Source organism: Lytechinus pictus, chromosome 6 (genome assembly GCF_037042905.1).
Source record: "Lytechinus pictus isolate F3 Inbred chromosome 6, Lp3.0, whole genome shotgun sequence".
In the NCBI taxonomy this organism is placed as follows: Eukaryota; Metazoa; Echinodermata; class Echinoidea; order Temnopleuroida; family Toxopneustidae; genus Lytechinus; species Lytechinus pictus.
Window position 1 is genome coordinate 14,526,330 of NC_087250.1, and position 8,288 is coordinate 14,534,617.

An 8,288-nucleotide genomic window follows, 5' to 3' on the forward strand; every position below is an offset into this window, starting at 1 on the left:
TTGTGAAATCTTTGAAAAGCTGGATAATATAATTGAATTCAAATGTGAACTTTGACAATGTCTTTGACTTCTAATTTTATTTTTTGACTAAACACGAGAGATAAATGTTTACGATTTAAGAGATTAGTTCTAAATGGTACTTGATTTATTTTCAAGTTAAATGAGTACCTGGCTGGGTAATTTACTTCTAGTGCCATTAAACAAAGACAACTATTATGGCAACTACCATGCAAACTAGCCATTATTCTGATAAACTGGTGACACCTGTCACATTGGGTGATTTCAAGTCCGGTGTTGGCCTTGGTGTTGGTGTTGGAAGCACAATTCCCCTAGCTCCAAAACCTATTCTGGGTTGGTAAAACTGAGCCAGGTCACATTATTGACACCTCAACAACTAGTGAGTGACTTTTCGGGACCATCTTCATTTTATGTTTGGTGTTATAATGGTGTAAAAAATTATCTAACACCAACACCAAAAGGTCAACACTGAACTTGAAATCACACATTGGAGTTGTCATAAAGGCAAAGTTATAACAGTTGTAACAAACTAAATATGAAATGTGCCCTGGAGCGTCAGAAGTGGCATATTGAGTGATTTCAAGTCCGGTGTTGGCCTTGGTGTTGGTGTTGAAACTTGGATTGCTTCCCCTAGCTCCAAAAGTTATTCCGAGTTTGTAAAACTGATCCAGATCACATTATTGACATCTCAACAACTAGTCAGTGACCTTTCAAGACCATCTTCATTTTATGTTTGGTGTTATGCTCGTGTAAAAATTGATCTAACACCAACACCAAAAGGTCAACAATGAACTTGAAATCACCCATTGGAGTTGTCATAAAGGCAAAGTTATAACAGTTGTAACTAACTAAATATGGAATGGGCCCTGGAGCGCCAGAAGTGGCATATTGGGTGAGTTCAAGTCCGGTGTTGAAATTTGGATTGTTCCCCCTAGCTCCAAAACTTATTCAGAGTTTGTAAAACTGATCCAGATCACATTATTGACATCTCAACAACTAGTGAGTGACTTTTCGGGACCATCTTCATTTTATGTTTGGTGTTATAATCGTGTAAAAATTGATCTAACACCAACACCAAAAGGTCAACACTGAACTTGAAATCACCCATTCACACAAAATTCCTCTCACTTTCACTATATTCAATTCAAAGGCAGGACATAAAACAAAGCAGCAAATCATTTTTAGAAAGTAACCTCTCTTTACAGTTTATTTATTTCTACAGATTTACTCAAAATGGGCATTCAAACAGAACATTTTTCCCCTTAACTTTCAAAACATAATCCGCATACAACTAGGCACACATTCAAGAATACATATCTCCTCCCGTCAAACGTAAGTGCAATCATATGTCATAATAATTTTTCTCTCCTTAAAAAATATTAAAACAGTAAAATATTGGAGTCCCATTTTGATATGAGCCCTTATGCTCTCTTGTTATTATCAAGAAAATATTAAGCTTGGTACATTTAAAAATAATAGCATTCAAATTTCTCAAGGAATTGTAAAATCTAAGGCAAGTATTCTGAAGTCGGGTTTAACTTAGACCATGGTCTAACACTTTGCTGAAATTATGGGAAGCCAAACACGTCAAAATTTTGTTTACAGTGAATGCTTCTTATGTCAACAGTGCTCTTTCCTAATTCCTTTATGGTGAAGACATCTATATTATTCATCCTTCCTTCCTAGACAGTTAAGACTGATCTGAGAGTAAAGCGGGCTGATAAACTGAACCTCCAGTGTTATAGATTTATGTCACGACTGGCTATCCATAGTTAAATCACAACTTTAGACCAGAGATAACATTAAAACCGACTTCAGAATACAAGCTGTTGGGCATATGAAACACAGACCACAGCTGTTCTCTTCATTTGGCATATAATATTTAAGCAACAGAAGATAATGATCTAAATACTCTTTTTTTTACAATAGTCTTTAAAAACATCTTGAGAATGCCTCACATTATGCATTCTATGCCCATCCTATTTTGATTACATTACAATAGAGCTTTCCATGGGGAGCTCTGTATCTTTGACGAAACTTCAACAAAACCCTCTAATATTTGGTAAAAACTGGTGATTTGCACATACGTGAGACAGCTGCTGAAATCCTTACCTGCATCCACTCGTTCTCGCGGAGCACTGCGTCAGTCCTTTTGCTCTGAGCCAATCAGATGCAAGGATTTCAGTAGCTTGTAACAGTTGCCAGTGAAAATCATTTATTATGCTTAGATGTCATGCTCCTTCGACTGATCACCAAAATGGAAAGGCAGTGAATTGTATATTGTGAGACGGTCTTTAGATAGGCATTGCAGAATAATCCCCAATAAACAGAAATATGCATTATTGAAAAATCCATAAAAATATCCAGAATTAAAGGAAAATGAAACCCTTGGAACTAATAAGCTTCTATAGACACAGAAAAATCAAAGAATAAGATCAATGAAATGAAATGAACGAGCATTTGAACGATGAAATCACAAATGCAAAAGAGATCCTCTCATTGGAAATGCTAACAATCATTTTTATGGTGTCCCACAACCAGAACATTCCATTTTGTACACTGGGGCCCATATGCTGAAGTCGGGTTTAATTTACACTCTGGTTTTAAGTTGTGGTTTAACTATGGAAAGCCAGTTGTTACATAAATCTATAACAGTAGAGGTTCTATGTATCAGCTCATTTGACTCCCAAAACATTATTAACTGCCTGGAAAGGATAAGTATGACAGTTGTCTTCACCATTAAAGAATTAGTAAAGAGCACAGTAAACATGAGAAACATTCACTCTAAACAAATTTTTGAACAGTTTGGCTTCCCATAATTTTAGCAGAGTTAGACCATGGTCTAAGTTAAACCCAACTTCAGAATACGGGACTATAAGTATAACCCAGAACAGTAAAAACTATTTATCCAGGATATATTTCATGAAAACTCTATAACATGAATAGACGTGATAAAAGTAACAATTCAATTAGAATTTGAAGAACAGTAATGGGGCGTTGTATATATATTGCCAATGGGAGGATGTCCATGTCATATCAATAGTGTTTTAAACATTCAAAGGCTCATAATTTTCTTAATATTAGTTGATTTTTCTCAAATTTTCATTGATTTGTTTCTTTGATTTGTCTGTTTTCACACAAGCTAACTTGTTCCAAGAGTTATATTCTCCTTTATTAAGGTAACAATAAAGGTGAGATTTAAAATCAATATATAGGTTGGGCCTTACAAAATAAACAAACTTGAAAAATCCAAAGAGCAGAATATCTTCCTCAAGAGAGTGATAAAAATGTCTCACAATGTTAATTCTACATCAAAATAAACATGTAAAATTTTATACAGAGAAAAAAAATGTTACTACAAAATGACGAAAAGAATGAGAAAACAGTTATTGCATTTTTATATACATATATCATCTTTCTTAAGAAATTTTATATTTGAGATTTCCCATTAGACAATAGACATTCTAAAAAATCCAAGTAAGTTTATTACAAATAAATTAATGTTAAATATCTACTGTTAATATTATTTTTTATTATTATTATATTCTAGACTGTACTTCCAACTGAGTAAACAGACAAACTGTTAAATATACAAATACAGCTACTACAAAAAGGAAATATATTCTACTTTATAAAACACAAAGTGGATCTTGATGATATGATTGGTTGCAGGCACGCATGTGACTGATCATTTATATGGCCTAACATGGACCAGACATGGTCTTGAGAGGAAGATGGTTTAAGAAAAACAAGGATAATACATATTTGGCTGTCTGTATCAGTCCGAATTGTGAAAACTGTTCCAAAGGATTTGTATTAAGTGTATATTCTATATCCTCCGACCCAATCTCAAACAGAGAGAACAAGAAAATAGTAAATCAAACGGCATGTATCAAAATTCCTGGGGTGGTATTCTGAAAATGTTCTTATAATTGTTCTTACATTATATCTTATGGCTCGTATTCTGAACTCTGGTTGAAATTAAACCCTAGTTTAAAGTTGTGGTTTAACTATGGAGAGCCAATTGGAGCACAAATCCCTAATATTACACATTCAAATTATTAACTCATGTGACACCCAAATTGTTCATAATTGTCTGGGAATGATAACTGAAGTATTTTTCTTCATTATGAAAGCAAAAGGAAACAAAATAGTAGACATAAGAAATATACAATATAAACATAATTTTTGAACTTTTGGCTTCAAATAATTTAAGCACAGAGTTAGACCGTGGTCTAAGTTAAACCTGACTTCAGAATACTGACCTACAATGGATGTCTTTGAGATGGGATGATGGTAAAATTATTGCAAATCAGTATTCTGAAAATCCTCTTAACACGTTCTCATCTCTGTAAGGACCGTCTGCCCCTTTCTCACCTTGAACATACCCATTTTTTTTATAGATATTACCAATCAAAATACACGTTATATTGGCAGTTTAACCAATAAAAGCTTTCCAGATTATGAGAACTGCGGGTATTCTAATTACTGGCATAATTACATAATTGTGCAAAATTCAGAATACCACATGCACATTAAGCGCATGTTGGTCTTATATGGATAAATTAAAAATTTACTTATTTGGCATAGCTTGTTAAGAGAGAAAAGATAGGAAAAGGATAAAGAAAAGGATGATAATGTTTTCAAAATACCAATTTGAGATTGTGACGTAGAAAAGCACAAATATGAGATAAGAACATTTTTTCAGAATACCGCCCCTAGCGTATGAACTATCTTCTTAACACTAGTAATACTAACATTCTGAGTGAAATAGAAAATGAAAAATAAACGAACCTTGCTCCTTCACAAAACTTTATTGAATTTCCCGAAACCGTTGTATTAGAAATAAGATATGATCTACATTGTTATATTACTGGGGAGCGTTTCATTAACATTTTTGTCTGACAAGTTGTCAAATTTGACAATTTTCCCTGATTTTGGTTGGCTGAGAAGCATAGTTCCTATATTAACTGTAGGATAGAATATAATTTGTCATATAAATTATCCAACAAGTCCTTTCATTAAACATTCACCAGGGCCCTGTCTTACAAAGAGTTACGATTGATCCAATCAATCTAAAGTATATCAAAATCCATCACTATCATAATTTTTCTTCGGTACATTTGCACAATGTCCTTCGAAAACAAAGAGAAGCACAGTGAATTTTAAAGAAAACAATTAATGCATGAATATACATCATAGCTAGAAAATACTTTGAACAAACATGCATAATACGTTGACGTTGCTGGCCGTCCATAGTTGATATTGATCGGATCAATCGTAACTCTTTGTAAGACGGGGCCCAGATATCCCTTATGGACCATATATTATGCATGTCTGAACTCTGTTCATGATATAACAATAAGCTGCAACCCAAAAAACAGTTTTAATGTATCAAATATAGCAACAACAAAAACACACACACACAAAAAGAATACTATAAAATTAATGCAGAAACCTGCTCTAAACAATAGGGGTAAGAAAATTTATTGGATGAAAATTTGTACATAAAGATTGGATTATTTTTCCTTAAAAGAGATGAATATTGCATTTTTATAGAATAGAATTTTAAGGTTGCATTACTCCTTTTATTGTGACTGTTTTGCTTCAATTTTCAACGTTAGACTGGTTCATAGGGATTCATATGAAAGAGGGACACCCCTGTCACATGTGAATTAAATTACATATCTGAAAGGGACCTTAGTCACTACAGGAATAAGATATAGACATATGCATGGATGACATGGGTCTGTTCACATCCACTCAAACACTGGATTTGAAAAACACAGAAACCCTAATTACAGCGTCATAAAAGGTATAAAATCTTCAAGAAAAAGTTACAAAAATATCTCTTCTCTATGTTATATTGAAATATCTTATGTTCACAGTTTCACAAGAAAGTCACCTCAAAATCAAGATGAGGAAAAGAAAAATCCTTATTCACATTAAAAATTGTAATATCCTTGATTCTATGTCTAGTTTTTCATCAAATCCGCAATAATTAACCACAAACTGGATCACGAAATGAGAAAAGAAAGCAATATTATTTACATCTGATATAAGGTGTACATTCAGGATTTCTTTGTACAAAATGACAATCACCACAATTGGTTCTGTTCACATATTGCAGAAGGGCATGCTTCCTCCAGTACATAGGATAAACACGAGACAAAGCATTCTATTTCAAATTTGTGCAAATGTACATTAATCATCTTGGATGAGTTCCATGCAAAATGAATGCTCTGTTCAGATAAGATTCCAGGGGTGTTTCACAAACAACTAAATGTGACTAATGGCATGTTGCAAGAAAATATTTGCAATCAATTGTAAATATTCTGTTGCAACTCTACAAGTGGTAAACCAAGTTTAACTGTAGCAAATCAGATTACACTCCTTGTTTCAAGGAGCAGATTGGCAATCAACCAGAAATGTATAATTAATTGCAAGAGATACGATTGATTTAGGGAACCAAAATAGACTTGCAATTGATCACAAGTTTCTTGCAATATCCTGTTAGAGGATTTGACCAATGCAGTGATCTGCCTTCTGTGCCGTCTAAGTCACACTTAAATCTTTGTGAAAAACCCACCTGAAATACAATGTTGGCTTCATATTCATAAAATGAATTAAGAAAGTCAAATCTTTCTTGCATTTGGTCCATATGAATCATGTACATGAGGCCACAACCTACATGTAAGTTGTTGCTTAAAGCCTTGTTTTGAGAATGAACTTGATTTCCCATTAAAGAAAAACTTTTAAGAGAAAAGTTTGCTGTTTTTATTATCCTTAATACTAGCAGTCTCACATGGAAGATGAAAAGTGTACTGAAACACTTGACACCGCTTGCAGTTTGTGGCGCCTGAATAATAGGTGTTTAACTTGGGCTAAGAATCATAACACACTCTTAATTGGCAATGTGAATAAAACAAAAAAAATCACCATTTCAAAATCCAATAAGGCAACTTTTCAGAAGAATCGTTCTTTTATCATTAAATTTGACTCATCGCTGCGCTATATCCATTTTAAAATTTTGGGAAAATGTGGAAAATAGAAAATTAATGATTGTTGCTGATTTGGTGAGCAAAGCAAGATTAATTTTTAGCATATGACAGCTGTGTACCTCATGGGTTCTATTCATATGAACATATGAATAGAAAATTAATTATTGTTGCTGATTTATGGATCAGAACAAGATTGATTTTGAGCTTATGAAAGCTGCTTACCTTATGGGATCTATTCATATAATCATATGGATATGAATAGAAAATCAATAATGGTTGCCAATTTAAGGAGTATAACAAGATTTGTTTTGTTTACTTATGAAAATCTTTGTACCTCACGGGTTCTATTTACATGAACATATGAATATGAATAAAAAATTAATAATTGTTGCTGATTTAAGGATAAAAATAAGATTTATTTTGAGCTTATGAAAGCTGTTTATACCTTCATGGGTTAAAGGGATAAATCAACATTGTTGAATGTAGAACAAAAATATTTTGACAGAACAAGATACTACTAACCTTGCTATTCAATATCTGAATTTGTAGACATAATGGACATCAATAAATATATAAAAAGGCGAGACGTAATAGACGTCATTAATAATATAAAAAAGAAACATAAATTAAGTGAGATTTTCCATACACCGTGCCAGAGGAAATCTAACAAGCAAACATGGTTAGACCCCCCCCCCCCCCAATTATGGTCAACATCGTTGTGATTTTCTTTCTTGCCATATTAGACGGAGATATTGAAGGTCACCATGAAATATCAGTAAACATGTAAATAAGAGAAATGATTAAAAAATCTGTGCGCAGAAATGAAATGTTGGCAGTTTTGTAGGGTATACTTTTACTGTATGTTTTTTAAGTTGAGCTAAATATCTACATATGCAGCAAAGAAACATTTTCAGGCTTATTTTCCATGCATTAGTTTATATCAGGAGAAACAGTAAGAAATGTCTAGAAATCGCATGTACTACAATTTGTATTTCTTGAATTTAGAATTAATACAAGTTTTTATCCCTTTTGTTTTATGAATTAAACAGTGTACGAACAGCACTACTCAAATTCAAAGTGAAAAGTAGCAAAAGATGAAAGTTAAATAAATAAGTGTAGCTTCCAATCAAACCCAGAACACAAATAAGTAAATAATTAGTAAAAATAATTTTTTTTTAATCTAAATATAGCTGATATAGGACAAAAAAATATCACATTTGTAATGAAAGGGTCCATGTCAGAAATTTTACAATACAAAAGTAAATTTAT